The sequence below is a fragment of the Triturus cristatus genome, chromosome 9 (genome assembly GCF_964204655.1).
Source record: "Triturus cristatus chromosome 9, aTriCri1.1, whole genome shotgun sequence".
Lineage (NCBI taxonomy): Eukaryota > Metazoa > Chordata > Amphibia > Caudata > Salamandridae > Triturus > Triturus cristatus.
In genome coordinates this window covers 808,685,534-808,703,775 of record NC_140592.1, presented here as the reverse complement: position 1 = coordinate 808,703,775, position 18,242 = coordinate 808,685,534, and the positions used below count along the sequence as shown (strand labels likewise).

General features: G+C 43.6%; 1 protein-coding gene across 2 annotated transcripts in view; it reads right to left on the bottom strand.

The window, feature by feature from the left end:
- BRF1 (BRF1 general transcription factor IIIB subunit) overlaps positions 1–18,242 on the bottom strand; it is a 1,136,639-nt gene that overhangs the window by 833,680 nt on the left and 284,717 nt on the right. The gene's annotated exons all lie outside the window — the stretch shown is intronic.

The following is an 18,242-nucleotide window of genomic DNA, read 5'->3' as shown; positions in this document are numbered from 1 at the left end:
ACGGTATCATGGAATTTGGAAGACTCAAAGATCTTTCGGGAGCAGCTTTGGTGTTGCTCAATGAGTCTTGGGCACCAGAAACATAAGTTATACAAGAGTGCTTGGAATGTCTGGTGATGTTGGTGCATGGCAAAGGATTTGGATCCCATGAAAGTTAACGAAGTAAAGGTTGCAAATGTTCTGGCTGAACTATTTCAAAAGGGATTGTCGTACTAAACAGTGAATTTCTATAGATTGGCGATTGCAGCAGGGCATTCGTTAGTGAATAGAGTTTCTACTGGCAAAAATTATCTTTGCTCTGTAGGGTAATGAAGGGCATTCAGTTAAAAAGAACCCCAGTGTCTAGGTATGAAACAGTTTGGGATGTGAATTTGGTATTAAAGCATTTCCAGATATGGACAGGGAATATGTACCTAACATTGAAAATGCTTTCTTGGAAGATGTCCAAATTTTTATATTTAATTTCATTCAAAAAAGTTTCGGATGCCAGGGTTATGGATGTAAGCAGACGTTTTTATCGACCAGAGGGAATTCATTTTGAAATTTGGAAAAGAACAAAAACTATGTAGAGTCTGTTTCCTATCCCAAATTTGAGAATTAGAGTTCCTTACAGGAGTATGAAGCTAGAGTGAAAGAGAATAGAGGTCATGGAGTGGATCAACTGTTGATTTTGTATGTGAAACCTTACAAGGGGGATTCATCAGTTACAAGTGCAAGATGGGTGAAGTCGGTCATGAAAGAAGCAGGAGTGCATTTATCTCAATTTAAGGCATATTCTGTAAGAGTGCTTTGGTAGTAATACTTATTTGAATGGCGGAAGATTGAAAGATCTTAAAGGTGGCTGATTGGAGTAATGCAGAAGTATTTAGGACGTTTTATTTCATACCGGTAGAGCATGTTTCAAGGTGTTGCAATGCTTTGAACATACATAATGCTAGCCTCCTGTCTTGCCATAAAATGTTGATTCTCAGAGGTTTAACTGCATTGAGAATCGTGATTTTATTAAAGACAAGGATGAAAGCATTATCCCTCTCACCCTCCCTGGGTGTGGTAGGGTTTAGTTAAAAGGATATTTAAGAGAAGTGATATTTATAATACGTACTCAGTTTTGAGAAAATGTATAATTAAGATAGGACACATATTAGTGATTTTTTTTTCCATATATTTTCTTTTAGCAATTTGAGTTTGGAGAACGGATCAAAAGATGAAAGTAAGATTATGAAGGCATCAGAATAACAGAGGAAGAAGATGGCTAGCAGGGAGCATTTGTTGAACTGAAGAGTTCTATCATATACTTTGGTTGTTAAAGTTCTATTTGGTATTCTTTAAAGGTTTGCTGCTTGGAAGGGGCAATAAAAGGTTTATGCATAATGCTAGCCTCCATGTCTTTAATAAAATTACAATTCTCTATGCAGTGAAACATCTGAGAAACAACATTTTCCTTCACAATGCATGCTAAATCCAAAGGAAAATCATTGATAGGTTCAAATTCCAACTTCAACACACATGCACACTTTTGCAGCTCACACTAACCTCCTTTATCCGGTGAAGAGATCCAATGAGTGTTTTGCCATTTACTATGGACTTTTATTATGAGAATGGTTGCATGTTTTTGAATAACGCTTGAATCCTTAATATAACTGTATTCATTTGCCTTTATGGTCTCATTCTTAAAAGCTGTGATGCAACTTTAAGTTCTTTACTTCTTTCACTTTTCTGTAGCATTGTTACAACACACAGGTTCTGGCGTGTAGCCTTTGTGCTCAGATCATGCAACTAAAAGTAAAACTATAATACATTTAGGTGAATTGATTTGTCGATTCTCTTATCAGGTGGTATGGGAATTCAGTGACAGCTGACAGCAAGACTGGTAAAATGACTACATTAAACTTAACTATTTCTCAGATTCCCTATTCTTAGGATTTTTAGGATGACAAATGAAGGTAAATAAAATGAAACAGGCAGATGGGGTGTTGCCTAATGAGGAGAAAAGGCCACTTTCTACAGTGTCAAATAACAGAAAATATTGGATGTGCCACAAAAATAGCTACGAGGTAACTAGAAGCGCTACATAAAGGGCATTTACATGATACTGATGAATTAAGCTAATAAAATGATCCTAGAAAAGTACTTTTTTTTTATATAGCAAAATAATGCATATTTACATAGTTCTGCTAAAGTATATATATATATGCACATTCAGACCCTAGTATTCCCCCCCCCCAGTAACCCAAGTGACACAAAACAATTTAAATATCTGAATGCCACATAAATCTCATAGCAACTTTAAACAAATTTTAGACACATGAGCAATCATAATTTTGCAAATTGTATTCAATGTATCCAACCTCCAAAGATCCATTCACAAACGTTTTATGAGATGTCACTGACAGATAACTAAGCAAATGCATTTCAATCAAATTCACCAATTGTATAAAATTCTGTGTATTAAGACAAATGATTAAGTTACCAATATTCACAATTTGCATAAAGAGGAAGCAATCTTAATCTAACATCACGGTTTAGCTAACACCACCAGGTTTTGGCTTACAAGTGCAGAACGTCAAAGGTTTGATAAACCCAAATATTTAGCTCTAATACAAGCTGGAAAATAAAACATAAAAGTTTTATGATTAATCTCCATAAATATATCTTGGATAAGCACATTTGAAATAAATATACAAACGAGAGTTATGCTTGAAGTATATCCCCCCAACAAGCGTTGGCAAAGCTAATACGTCTCCCCTACACTGTTTGCCAATGCTTTTTGGCGACGCTGAACAGCATAGGTATAAAGCAGTGTTTTGCCGGTGTTGTTTACTATTGGACAAAAAAAGAACGTGTGATGATGCAGCTGCATCATTCTACAAGCCATGTGCATGCGTCATAACACATACATGCGCCTATAGAATGACGTGGCGCTATTTTCTTTTCTTACCGACCTTCCTAAGATGGTGGGCTGCAACTTAGATAGGTCAATTAAAAAACTAAGTGCATGAAAACACTTTTGTGGAGGGCTGACAACAATTTGCTGCCTGGTCCTCCAAAAAACAAAAATTTATATTTAAGAAGAATAAGTTGCTTACATTCAGTAACGATGTATCTGGTAGAGACATATTCTAGTTGTAGATTACTTACCTTTTGAATTTCCCCCAGGAGTCAGACTAGATCTGGAGATTTTTCATCAGCAGTACCCTTGCGCGTCGGTAGGCGGCGTCGGTCGGCTCCGCGTCCGTCATTGGCATCAGGTGCGCCGGAAATGACATTGCAGGACCCATTTAGATGCCGCCCAGAAATCCCTAGAAATCAGTTCGCAGAGCTGGGAGGATGGGTGGGGTGGGAAGGAATCTACAACTAGAATATGTCTCTCCCTGATAAATCGTTTCCGAAGGTAAGTAACTTATTCATCTGATACAGACTCTAGTTGTAGATTCCCTAATTTTTAAATAGATACCCCAGCAATACTAACCCCGGAGTAGGGTGTGCGAACCAATATCAAACAAGGAAGCCCTGGAGGACCGAACAGGCAAAGTACCCGTCCCTCCGGACTTGGCGGTCCAGGCAGTAGTGTCTGGTAAATGTGTGCAGGGATACCCACGTTGCTGCCTGACAGATATCCAGAACTGGGACTCAGCGTGGTAACACAGTGGTTGCCGCAGTTGCTCTAGTAGAATGAGCATGTGACCCCACAGGAGGATCCTTCTTTGCCAAAGGGTAGCACAATTTAATGCAGAGGACAATCCATCAAGAGATCGTTCTTTTCTGTACTATTGACCTTTCTTGGCACCCATATAGCCAATGAAGAGTTGATCATCCACCCAGAAGTCTTCGGTATGGTCAAGATAAAAAGACAACACACGTTTTGGGTCCAGACGGTGGTATCTCTCTTCCTCCTTGGAGGGATGTGAGGGTGAGTAAAAGGTGGGCAGAGTAATGGATTGTCCCACATGAAAGGGCGTGACCACCTTTGGAAGGAACAAAGCTTTAGTTCGAAGTACTACCTTATCTGGATGAACAGCCAGATGGGGAGGCTTGGAAGACAGTCCCTGGAGCTCACTTACTCTGCGAGCAGAGGTGATGGCAATAAGGAACTCAGTCTTAAGGGTTAGAAGCCAGAGAGGGCAATTATGAAGAGGCTCGAAGGGAGCACACATTAGAAAAGTCAAAACCAGATTTAAATACCATTGGGGCATTAAGAAAGGAGATGGAGGAAACAAGTGAGTAAGGCACTTAAGCAATCTGTTGACAATTGGACATTTGAACAAAGAAGGCTGATCTGGAAGTCTCAAAAAGGCAGAGATATCCGAAAGATAACCCTCAAGGGTGCCCTAAGTAGAACCCTGCCAGGCCAAAGAAAGTATATGCAAGAGAACATACGAAAGAGGGGCAGAAAGGGGGATCAACAGCTTTTGCTGAGCACCATGCCACACATTTATTCCATCTACAGGCATATACCGTCTTAGTGGAGGGATGCCTGGCTGCCAAGATGACATCACAGACTTTGGGTGGAAGGTCGAAAGCAGTCAACTGTCGCCGTTCAATCTCCACCCAAGGAGGTGGAGGCTGGACAGGTTCGAGTTGAGAACCGTACCCTGCTGTCAGGATCCCCTTTGCCCGCTTTAATATTCCTCGCAGGCAGTATCCTCGTTGGAGAAAATCGAATCCAGGTTGGAGAGCTGTTTTGCGTGTCATTCTGCATGAACTGAAGCATTCAGTAAAAAATGACTGATTACCGACCGCACTCACTTCCTAGTTGAGGTTGCGGTCTAGTTGTTTTGATGAAGAGTTTTTGAAGTGTTTATTGCGCATACGCAAGAATCACGCTGCGCACTTCAACCGAAGAGAAATCCTGTCAGGAGCGTTTCCTTACGCTCCGTAATTTAATTGAGGAGAATCTTGTTTCCCGTCTGTTGGCCTCAATTTTTGTATTAAGGGAAGTTTATAAGGCCATTGCTTGTTTTCGTTCCTTGAATGTCCATTAATCCAGGTATGAATTTCTTCAGCAGGAGGGAATTCGTCAGCGCTTCAGTGTCGGAGCATTGGTTGCCGAGAGTCACAGAGTATGGTGAAGTCCGTAAGCGTTTTAAGGCTTTCGAAGAAGCTTCTTCTGTGAAGAGAAGCGCTTTGAACTCAAGTAAGCGTATTTTGAGCAGTGCTTTGAAGTGAAAAAAATTAAGCATTCTTCCGCATTTTGAGTGAGAAAAGTTTGTTATTTCTCCTTTTGGATTTTGGCAGTCTGGAGATTTCCTTGAATCTCCATATGAGGTAAAAAGGAGATTTATTTGCAGACACAGAGACTTCTAGTCACGGCACAGGAGTGTCAAGTAGTGTTTATTCTTGAAGAGACATTTTGCACAATTCAATTAAAATAAATAAGAACAGTTGACAAAGACCAGAAAGAGTAACGCCATAAGGAAGAATATAAGAGAAAGACTTAAGACTATATACATAATTATGGACTGGGAACCAAACTTATTGTAAATAAGAAAAGGTTAAAAAACTGCGCACAGGTCTTTCCAGGGGTTCTTCCGATTAATTAGATGAAACAATAGATATAGGCAAAACATTCAGGAGAGGAGCAATTCCTTAATAAGATGCAGGTAATGATTACATTAAAAAGAGATTACAGAATTAGTGCTGAAATGTAAATAGGAGATGTGAATGTTTTACTTCTCTTGCAGGTATCTTCTCTTCTGCCCCCGTGAAGCATAGGAGAGCAATCAATAAGAGAAGAACCAGTGTCTGGAAGCAGTCTCTCTTGTTTTGTCTTCCACTTCCCCTTTCCCCCAAGCTGAAGTTAGAGGCAGCAGCTCAATCTCTGTCTCTGGCATCGGTTGGAAGGATCTGGGGCAAAGTCATCTGCTTCCGAGGGGATCGCCTTCTAAAGTAGAGAGTGTCTGACACCTGCTGCTGCGACAGAAGATCCTCCCAGAGGGGCAGTCTGATTGGAGGATCGATGGCAATGCTCAGAAGGTCAGAATACCAGACTCTTTGAGCCCAATGTGGAGCCACAAGAATGACTTGAGCCCGGTCATGCTCTGGGCAGAAGTGGTATAGGCGGAAAGGCGTAGAGGAGGTCGAAGCACCACTCATGACGAAAAGCGCAGCCTTGGAAACTCCAATGTGCAATATTGCTGATATTGTGCCTTCTCTTCAAAGGCGAACAGATCTAACCAAGGCTCTGCCCATCACTGAAAGAGTCCTTGCGCCACCTCTGGATGGAGACGCCATTTGTGATCGACCAGGCACCGATGGCTGAGTTTGTCCGCCCTGGCATTAAGAGAACCCGCCAAGTGGTGAACCACCAGGGATATGCCCTGATGTTCCAGCCATGCCCAGAAGGGGAGTGCCTCCTGACAAAGGGTCCACGACCCCACCCCGCTCTGTTTGTTGCAGTAGCACATGGCAGTGGTATTGTCGGTGAACACTTGCACCACTTTCCCTTTGAGAGAGGAAAGGGCTGCCTTCATTGCCAGTCTGAGCGCCTTTTCTCTGTGGTTCTCTAGAATGTTACAATTCGTAAAAGTTGATGTAAATAATTGATTACGAACCACAAGTGCCCATGTATATATTTGTGTCACTTCTCACTCGTCGCTGTCTTTCTTCACTTGTCACCTGCGCCGTTCACCTCAGAGTGTCACGAGCACTTGCGTGCACAAAGTTTTCGGGTTACTTATGCAACAATTGCTTACAGTGCTGCTACAACTGTCTCCAATTTCCATAACCCTTGTCTTTACCTTTTCAAATATATGATGCCTTTGGCACATCTAAAAATCTTTGTTGAGTCTCGCTGTTTTGTGTTTCCAGCAATGTTTTTTGAATGCTTTATAATAAGCCTTTTACAATAATACCGGTTGAGATATTGTTGCTTCTTTATACTTCCTCACCCAGATCTCAACCTGGTCTATGGGTACACTCATGTTGTGTTTACTTGTGCTGAAACTTAAAGCGTGGCACTCGAGGGCGTGATGGGAATGAGGAGCTGCGAGCGGCATTCTTGAACTGAAGGTGCCTCGCGTTTGAGACAAAAACAAAGCGTGCGTTGCTTTCAAAAACATAAAAAGTGGCCTGCCATTGCTAAAGCTGGCGTTCCACCAGTGCAGATTAATTAAGCAAAGAGTGCTCCCAAAAGGCTAATGCAAGCTAAACAGTAAGGACACAGTAAAAGGTCCAGACCTGATGGGAGGTTACAAAAGAAGACCCGGAAGTACTAGGAAGGGACTAATAAGCCTATTAACAAATCAAAATCCAACATTTACATAGGGCAGTCACAGCAGCCAATTGAAAAGATGGGCGGAGATTCAAGTCCATACCTGAATACAGCATGCCTCGCAGTGCATGCGCTGCCCAGGCTCTACCTAATAAGTGTCCTACAACTTCCTGCCACCTCTAACCTTTAAATCCGTGGCAGGCCATAAGTGTTCACATGAGACACACATTCATACTTCAAAGGTGGAGTAAACAAAGACATTGATCAATGCGGTCTTCTAGGCTAGAATTAAACTAGAGCCACTTACAATACATTTAATTTTGCACCACCTTCACATTTGCACTAGTAGATGGGACGAGGGAAACGAGAGTTACTTACTCAATCCTTCCACGTGTAACTCAAAACAGATAACAGCCACAAAAGGACAGGAATGAAAATACAATTAACAAGCATTTGCAATGCAATAGGTCTCGCATTTGCAAACGTTTGAGCTATTGGCATTGTAAATGACAAACCTTTTATCTATGTGTTGGTTTTGAAAACAGATAAATAAATGGCATTGTCATTTACAATGCCAATAGCTTAAACTCTCGCATTGTAAATGACAATGCCTTTTATGTTTTTTTAAAAAAAAAAATAACTAAGCGCATTATTATTTATAATACCAATAGCTCAAACTCATGTAAATGCGAGACCTATTGCATCGCAAATGCTTTTTTCTTACTTTGCTTATCTGATGGTAATAAATATCCAGCATAGTGAAACACTAACTTAAACGCTGACCCTTCTTCCCAAGACCAGTTCCTGCAGAGTCTCCCAAATAATTACTGGCTCTTATCTGTACTGGATATGTCGTTCCTTTTACACCCTTTTGTGGGATACTTGTATTGGGGGGTGGAGGGGGGGGGGGGCTACTAAAAATTTCAGGTGGGCTAATTCTTCCAGCAATAGGCAGAGTGGAGATGAACGGGTGAAAAAACAACAAAGCCTTGTTAACACGTAAATGGCTCTAAAAATGCGGTTACACATATTGACATTCCCAGCTCCAGATTGCACGGATCGTATGGCAGACTTACAAAGATTTACACTGGGGCATCTCCAGACTGCACTGACCCTATGGCCCACTGAAAGAGACATGCATTGTCTGGAGCACCTCATATTTACACGGCTAACAGAGAAGTCACCAAAACTTCCACTGGTGCAACTCGGATTTACACGGGTTTTAGGCACACTCACACTCAGGCATCCACTGGAGTCACTCTGGAGAGGTCTGTTGTCTCTTGGGTGCAACAATTATATCACTACGGTAAAAGCAAGCTGAGCACCTTTTTAAGGTTGTAGACTAATTTATCACAAAAAGTGCACTCTATTTTAGAAATGTTGCAGAGAGAAAACAGAGAATCTGACAGAAGTCAGCAAAGAGCTCAGAAGCCCTCGAGAGCAGCTCCCTCCGATGACGGTTATTGTCTTTGCGCAGGACTTTAACTTCAGGTTTAGAGATCTGAAGTGGGATAAATCATAAAGGAGGGCTGGATTACTGACGCGGCTGTCGATCACTTTTGGGCATTTTCACCAATGCAATTATCACCAGCAAAAGTCTGTGGCAGTGGTTGACGAGCCAATTGGCTCACAGTGAGAGACAGTGAAGCCGTTGATACTTTTCCAAGCCATAAAGCAGCTCGAAACTATTTAGCTCCAAGAGCAGCGCTTATACGAGGGCAAGTTCTTTCCTCCCTTCATCATTTATTTACTTAAGAGGGACGGGAGACACGACTGGGGGCGGAGGCGAGTTAAATGAAGAATAAAAAAGAGAAAGAGAAAGAGAAAGAGAGAGAGAGAGAGAGAGAAAGAGAGAAAGAGAGAAAGAGAGAGAGAGAGAGAGAGAGAGAGAGAGAGAGAGAGAGAGAGAGAGAGAGAGAAAGAGAGAGAGAGAGAGAGAGAGAGAGAGAGAGAGAGAGAGAGAGAGAGAGAGAGAGAGAGAGAGAGAGAGAGAGAGAGAGAGAGAGAGAGAGAGAGAGAGAGAGAGAGAGAGAGAGAGAGAGAGAGAGAGAGAGAGAGAGAGAGAGAGAGAGATTCTAAAGCTACTTTGGCGGAATAATGGAATAATAAAGAAACTCATGCAGGGCAACGGAGAATATTAAACAATGAAAGAAAGAGACGTGGAGAGGGAAGATGGAGACGGAGAGAACGATGGATGGAAATAAAGACAGAGCCCGAAAAACCAATCAAGAAATAGGGTTTAGTTGTTTATAAACAGGGACACTTGCAATTGTGTGGCTAAAGAAGAAGACCAAACTATGCCAATAACGGCATATTCTATGACAGTATTATTTACAGACCAGGGTTTCGAGTGGACGCGTTTGTGAGTCATGTAAATTAGTGTTCACAAGCCGAGCATAAGACACCTCTGAAATCGTATTATTTCATCAAACGCGGCATCAAATCTCCGCTAATTTGAGCTATTTTCTCTAGGTTGGATTCCTCTCCTTCCGTGCCAATCGCACCCTTTGCTTTCATTCTTCCTTCCCTCCCCATCACCTTTCCTCCTGCTTCTACTGATCTTGTCTTGTCTTATCTTTTTTCTTTCTTTACAATATGGAAATGTTACAGGCCTGGAAGTGGCTGGTCAAAAGGGTGCAGAAAGCGGGCAGAGAAATGGATAACCTGATTTTTATATAGAGTTTGAAGTCGCCCTTAGGTTTTAGGTGCTGCAAATAGTAAGATTTTACAGTTACCAAAGTGCAACATTACTGCACATCTCGACCGCAGAAGGACGGAGGGCTTTGCCCCCATCAGAATTCGAACTTGTGCAATGCAGATTACAGCAGATGTCAGCTGCGAGCTTGTAAATCGCCGAGACTCCACCTCGCATATGCTACTTTTTTAAAATTAATGCTGAGTGAGTGGCTTTTATGTGGAGACATGGTGATCGTAGAGAGGAAAGGAGGCCAGGGCAACTGCAGGACCTCGCAAAAGAATTGGCGGAGATCGGTCTGGGGAGTAGTGGGAAGGGAAGAGAGTCTGGAGCGGAAATGAGATCGAGAGAGAGGTGGGAGAGAAAGGGGTGGGGAAAGGACTAATAACATCTGCTCTCACCAGAGAGAAGAGGAGCGCAGTCTATTTCGGTAAAGTTTAAAGCGCGTCTACTAGGCACTGCGTGGGACTAGGGTTTCGAGGGGACGCGTTTGTGAGTCATGTAAATTAGTACTCACAATCCGAGCATAAGACACCTCTTTGAAATTGTATTATTTCATCAAACACGGCATCAAATCTCTGCTAACTTGAGCTATTTTCTCTATGTTGGATTCCTTTCCTTCCGTGCCACTCGCACTCTTTGCTTTCATTCTTCCCTACCTCCTGCTTCTACTGATCCCCTGATGTCAGGATCCCGCCGCGCTGGGATTGGACCTAACCGCGGGCGTTGCCTGGTAACAAAGGGGCTCGTCTGGCCAAAGCAACGCTGGGAGTGGAGGAGGCGCGGGACGTCTCTTGGCAACCAGGCCTCCGTGCTTCTCCCCTGTCGCCGCCGAACACTGTATCTGGAGCCAGGGAGCAGCGAAAGAAGAAAGCTGCTTAGCCCGGGCCAGCGCCAACAACGGAGACTCCTTTTCAAAGGTAATCGGAGCACAGTGGCATTTCAGTGGCTGCCAGTACCGGTTTACTCGGTCCCCACGCGCTGGTTGCCATGACAATGGCACAAGCAAAACAATCAAAACAAGAGGGCGTCGGACTGTCCACTGTCCGGAGGTACGCGTGCATGTTTACCTTTGGCTTAATGACGAGGGCAGCCATCTTTGTCCATCCGGAGGAGCTTTGGCTGAATTGATTGCAAAAGGTACTCGCAATGGCGAGAGCAGTGCATGCGCTGCTTTCGTCAGGTGAGACCTAAAAAAGACAAGGAATGACTCTGGGGTAGAGTTATAAAAGGTGTTTTTTTTTTTTTTTTTTTACAGTGTACGCACTATGAAATTTTTTTTTAAAAACAGGCTCTGCGCACCCAAACCGCTCATAAGGTAGCAACAAAGTTTAGGTTCAAAAGTAGCCAATTAAGGGCTCCAACAACAGTTAAGAGACTGCAATATGAGGGTTGAAACAATGAAGCAACAGGCAGTGGTGCACTTTCGTCTAAAAGGGTGAGACTGTTTTAAAAGACTGCACCGCCTGCAATGCGATGCGTTTTGGAGGGACAGTACCACAGTAAATGAACGTAGCTGAGCAGCATTTTGTAAAATAAATGAAAAAATCTGAAATTATTCTCTAAAGGTCGTTGGTGATCAATAACACACTCAAGCTTATGATAATTCTCTGACCTTTGCTTCACGCCACGGAACAATCTACCACCTTTACACTGCAATAAGTAATTTAAAAGAGGGGGATGGGCCTGAGGAATTGTAGGCCAGAGGAATATTTCACAACTACTTTATCACACACATGGGTCCAACCTAGCAAGAGGAAAGACGTTAAAATGGAGCCATGGGTTTGAATCTGAAAAGGAAACAAACACTGGTAATGTCAACAGGTCTGGCATATGAATGCACTGTCAAGTGAGACCTAAACATTCATGTACATTAATAACAGTCTCCTCCATTCTGTGATTCTGCCAGAGAAAAACAGCATAACTTATCTAGTCACCAAAGACACTTTAATACTTTAATAGCATTACAATGCCATGTGTGGGCTCCCGAAAGTTCAAGCTCTGGCACTTGGATAAATAGACGGATCAAATAAAGTGGCGGCCCCTGCGTACTTTAGAATTCAAACACAAATGTTTTGCAAGGATGTGCAGAGATGCCCACGTCATTGCTTTGTTAAATTTCTGCTATCTGCACTCTCCTGGTAAAAGCAGACGTGGTTAATTTGGCTCTGGCGAAATGGGCTTTGATCCCTTCCGGGGGTCTTTCTTGGACAAAGCATATCAGGTCTTAATACAGAGCATCAGCGGGATACGGACCTCTTTTGAACCACTTTCCATTTCTTGGCAGTACCGTTGCTCATCAAGTGCTGGTCATCCAGTCGTATTCCCTTGGTTCGAACAAGGTAGTAGCTGACCGCCTGCCTAGTCCAATTTATCCAACCAATTCTCCTTTGTCGGATGGGGCGCAGGATAAAAGGAAGGGAGGGTGATGGATTGACTGAAATGAAAGGGAGTCACAACTTTTGGTAGGAAAGCAGCCCTGGTTCAAAACATCAATATGTCAGGATAAAAGGAGGTAAAGGACGGGCGAGGGCGGAGAGCCTACAACTGACTAACCCATCCGGTCGAAGTAATGCCCATTATAGAGACTGTTTTGAACATCAATATTCTTAAAGGACAACGATGCAGGGGCTCAAACAGAATCGCCAAAGAAAAGTCAAAACAAGTTTGAGATCCCATCCCACTGAGGGACAATAAACTGAGCTATGGGGTACAGAATTGTCAATCACTTCAAGAAACACAAAAATCGGAAACTTGAACAAGGACGGTTGGTCTGGAAGACAGAGGAACGCCAACAATGCATCTAAATACCCACTGACAATCCCTACCAAAGAACCCTGCTGTGCAAGAGAGCTGTAATACCTGATACACCTTAGCTTATAAGTGATCCATGTTGTTGTCCGAGCACCAATCAATAAAATGTCTCCATCATCCAGAGTAAGCATATTTGGTAGAGAGGTGAAGTGGTGACAATATGACGTCTATCACCTTTGGCGACAACTGAAAGGAGTTAAAATGTCCCTGCTCAATTTTCTGGAATATAGGTGGAGGCCTCTGAGATTAGGGTGCAGAGCCATTCCCCCGACTGGTAGAAAAGATCCAATCTGAATGGCAACTTGATCTGAAGACATATGGAGAAGTTTAGAAGGTCTGCGTCCAAAGCTTATTTGGGCAACCCGGGGAAGTGAGAATGACTTGCGCTCGGTCTTGGCAAATCTTCACCAGTGGCGTAACAAAACTTGAGGGGGCCCCCCTGCAAAGTACTTGGAGGGGCCCGCTCAAGATTTTATCAGAAGCTCTCAGGCCAGAGTATTGTGCTGAGGGGGCCCTCCCGCACCGCAGGGGCCTGTGTTATGACACTGCTAAGAACTCGAGAAGACAAGGGTATGGGGGGGGGAAATGCATAATGCAACTGAATGCTCCTCTAGGTTAGGGCAAAACCAAGATACATTCAATCTCAGATCCAATTTCAGCAATATTCACTACACTATATTGATGCCACTCAATTAAACCAGTCTGTACTCCTACATAAAAAAGCAAACGCAAGGAGAGGATGGACGGAGCGCTGAAACTTTTCAGACACTCACCCCCAGTCACTATTAGATCTGGGTTGAATCCATCATCGTTCTTTTGCTCACTTCGCCACCACTGTTCAGAGCCAGCCATATGCAAATCAGTCTTGCCCCGGTTCTTCATGGGAATAGTACAGCCCTAACTGCCAAGCCAGGTCTTCCCTGGACCGGAAACAAGAATCCGGAGACCCTGTTTCGTGGCAACACCCCTAATCAGCAGGCTAGCTGGAATCCAGTGGCAAAGTGAGCAAGTGAACCACGTTTGGACATAACCTGCCAACTTAGGGCAAACAAAACGAACACAAGGAGATGATGGACGGAGCGCTGAAACTTTTCAGACACTCACCCCCAGTCACTATTAGATCTGAATCCATCGTACCCTCCCAACATAGGGCGAACAATGCAAGCACAAGGAAATGATGGCGCAGTGAGCTAAAGAACGATGATTGTTTCGGCCCATATCTGTGACTGGGGGTGAGTGTCTGAAAAGTTCCGTCCATCTCCTTGTCTTTGCTCCTATAGAATAATCATTATAGCCTTCACCATGGAACCCTTCCTCAGCCATCACAGTTGAGTCCAACATGTCATCCTTCTGGAAGGTCGCCAGAGCCCCCAGCAGTAACCTCAGGCAGACTTCGAGCTCCACAGGGCACCTTTACCCTAGTCTCTGGCGTATCCTGGCTATCCCAACTTCTTCAGCCCTGTGTTAATTGTGAGATGTTAAACTTCGTGTTTCTTTATTGCTTATTTCTTTTGCATACAGCATATTCACGCAAAAATAAATAATAGCCATCAAATAAACTGTTTAAATAAATACTGTTCTTGTAACGACGACAGAATGAACATGGAAACCGCATTTTCAACCATATTCACATCCGACCTCAACTTCTTACGCTGGAAGGTGCCAAACCCGAGATCTATTTATTAAGGATTTAGGTCAGACAACACCCACACTTAACAGAGAGAGCTCAGCCTTATGGCGTAAAGCAAATATGCAGAGTTATTTCATGTAAACTCCTAGTCGTGCTGACGAGGAAACCTAAAAAAACAAAAACACCCTTGCAGCTAACGCAAGGACATGATCAGAATAGTTCACCCTGAAGCACAGGCAAGCACACAGTAAAACAGAGCGAACAATGTGTCCTTTCTCCGCGCGCTCCAGCCTTCGTGCTCAATGGCAAGGAGGCCGATCGATAGGGCATGTTCGCTTCTATGTTTTTCTAAGTCGGGCTCCACCGTATTCAGGAGGTCGTTTTAATTAAAGGTTGTGCGAAGAAGCAACGCGTAAAGAAGCTGCCAAGTGGGTAGCAGGGCGACCACCCTTCCCTTTCCCTCCACGAGTTTCTCTATGCTCCGAGAAAGCCACAGAGCAATGATGGCTGCTGCAGGGTGCGATGTAATAGTTGCCAAGGGGATTTGTGGAAGTGTGCGACCAATCATATTCCTTATACTATTCTGCATGTTCTACTTTAATTTAGCCATCTTATTTACGAAGAATATTTGATCAAAAGTAAATATGTGAGCGTATCTCCGGCCGCCGGCGCCATTACAGTAACTAACATTCGAAAGTTTGGGGCACACAATCTTACAAAAAAATGTTTATGGTAAGGGGAATTTCCTTGCAGGCCTCCCAGGCATGTTATATATGGATTTATCATCGATAGCTAACTGTACCGCATGAACGGCATGATCAAACAATAATAAATAGGCCTGTGATGAGCTATTTCAGCATAGAATAAAGCCATATTTTTCCGAATCAAACTTTCGAATCACTGGCCATGGGAAAGACTTTTTCCTTCTGGTTGCTGGCTCAACCCTACTCGCCCTAACTGGCCTGCGCCTCCACTGACTGTTGTTGTGCAGGTGGTGGCACAATGCAGAGCGCAACAGAAGCACAATCAGATGTGCTCTACGGTAAGAGACCTGCAAGGGCAGCTGCAACTGCTGCCCTCGTCATCTTCACGACAAACCATGGCAGTGTTAACCATGCCACCAAACTACCTGGAAGAAATAAAGGCAGTCGCAGAGACTAGCGCAGAACCCAAAGCCATTGGCTAACACGAATTTAAATTACTGAGTACAAAAAGCAAACGTCCATAAAACAAGCCGTCTCAAGCTAAGAATCAAGAATTGGAGAACACACTCTCTACACCCACCTCCCCCCCCACCCCCCCCACCACAGATCAAACTCGCTTTAGCACTCCTCCATGAGAAAGGTACTGAAAACTCGACAGTTCAAGGTAACTGACCACTGATAAACAGCCCAGCTTCTTCTGCTTCTTGGACCTAACTAAGAAGAGCAACCCCCATTTCCTTCTTCCATCTCCTATTCATTTTATTCAATTTCATTCAAAGATCTTTATTTGGTTTATAATCACAATAAACGAAAGTACATCAATACAAATATAGTTCAATAAACAGTGCAAAATAAATCCATGTCGATTGACGTTGAGTTCATAGTTCAGATTGTAGTAAATACTTTACCACAAACACTCTTACAATACAGTATTAGTCCTTATCAATTTACTGATAAATTCGTAATTCAGATTCTCATGATAAACAGAACGTTAAAATACATTACTACAATCAGGCAATTAAAATATAACTCACTATTAAATCCATGTTAAATAATTATAATTAGATTCATAATTCAAGGTTTAAAGGTAACTAAGACACTTCCTTTCAGACAATTCTTTTAGGACAAAGGATGATACTGCACTGCAAACATGTACATCCTCTAAACTACATAAATCTAAACAAGCACTAAAAATGCAATAGGTCTCGCCTTTAATTAAGTTAAAGCCATTTGCTTTGCTATACAATACCATTAGCAAAGCAAATGGCTTTAACTTAATCAAAGCCGAGACCTATTGCATTTTCAACGCTTGTTCTGGACTGCAGTGACAGCAGGCACATCGGTGTGCGCGTGCTCACACTGCTAACTTCTCACTAGTGTAGAAGTTACGTCATGACATCATGCCAGCTGAGCGTTGTAGAAGGGAAGTCCTTTAAAGTTTAAAGAGTCATTTTCTCTTTGGATTTCCCTTCTCTTTTTGAAACTCAGGAGCAGCAACATCACCGTGGTGTCAATGGGGCTTTAAGAGGAAGCTTTTTCAATATTATATACTAGCCATAGTTGCTGCTTATGTAGTGACGTCGGATGAAATGAGGAGCGGCCAGAGACTCGACATGAACAGTGGGTTCCGCGGTACCGGCCCCTGGCGTGTCCCTCACACAGGAAAAGTCCATCTCCCCTCTAACAGTACATACACCCCACCCTCCATATCCCTCAATGCATTAAAGATCAGGATTGACGTCGGGTGAAAGTAGGAGCGGCCGGAGACTCTTGGCATGAAGCGCTGGGTTCCGCGGTACCGGCCTCCGGCGTGGCCCTCACACAGAAAGAGTCCCTCTCCCCTCTAACAGTACATACACCCCACCCTCCATATCCCTCAACGCATTAAAGATCAGGATTGACGTCGGGTGAAAGTAGGAGCGGCCGGAGACTCTTGACATGAACTGTGGGTTCCGCGGTACCGGCCCCTTGGGTGGCCTTCACACTGGAAGAGTCCATCTCCCCTCTAACAGTACATACACCCCACCCTCCATATCCCCCAGTGCATTAAAGATCAGGATTGACGTCGGATGAAAGGGGGAGCGGCCGGAAACTCTTGACATGAAGCGGTGAGTCCCGCGGTACTGGCCCCTGGCGTGTCCCTCACACTGGAAGATGTGTTCAGTCATCCGAGGACGCTGGCCCTCACTGCCTGTGAGAGTGAAGGCCTGGAGGGGAGCGCGCGTGTGTGTCCAGTGAGAGTTTCTTGCTGATGTGGCCTCAGAGCACCAGTGGTAACAACCTCACCTTTCACAAGTGAGGCCGGTCACCTCTGACTTTTATGGCACCCCGAAAAAGTCTCACAAAAAGCACGGTCCGCTTTCACCTTCGTGCGTCGTTAAAGCTTTATTGTCTTTATGGGGCCATGTGTTTGAAACACATGGCCCCATAAAGATAAGAAAGCTTTCACGACGCACGGAAGGCAGACGAGCCCATCCAAATGGGACGGCTCAAAAAGCCGAACAAAAACGTCACGATCACCTCTTTTCTAATGGCTGGCCACTGTTTAGCATAAACGGTGACACCGGCCAATGGAAAAGAGGGGCGGGGCTTAATGCACTTTACAGAAAATACCCAAAATCATTCAATCTCGCCAGCGAGACTGCGCATGTGCGCAGCCCACGCCAGGCGAGACGTAAAAAAGCCTCTTTATAGTCACTAATATTCTTAAAGGGGTTTAAAAAAACTGCTTCCCTAAGTTCATATAGAATTTACAGAAACGTGCAAAGTCGTTTGTTTTGACTTAACATCACATGGAACAAGCATTGGCATAGCCAATAGGTCTCGCCTTTCAGACCTTATAAGAGATTACAATGCAAGTGCTAAGCTGTTAGCCAATACAATCGTGGTTCCAAGGCTCGACCAAAAAAGGTCTAAGAGTTCCCCCAGCAATTCCTAACACCTTAAGATTTCTGACAAATAGGCTTGTACAAGAAAAAATACAGAAGTGCTGGTTGGGGTGTTATTGAGACCGGTAACAGGTTAATCTAATAAATAAGCATTGGCATAGCCAATAGGCCTTGCCTTTTGGACCTTATAAGTGTTTAGCAATGCAGCACATTATCCTGGGTGCTGTGCCGCAAGGATTTGAAGAGCTACACAATTACTACATACTGGGTGTGAAAGAAAGAGTGAATAATTTTTGTGCAT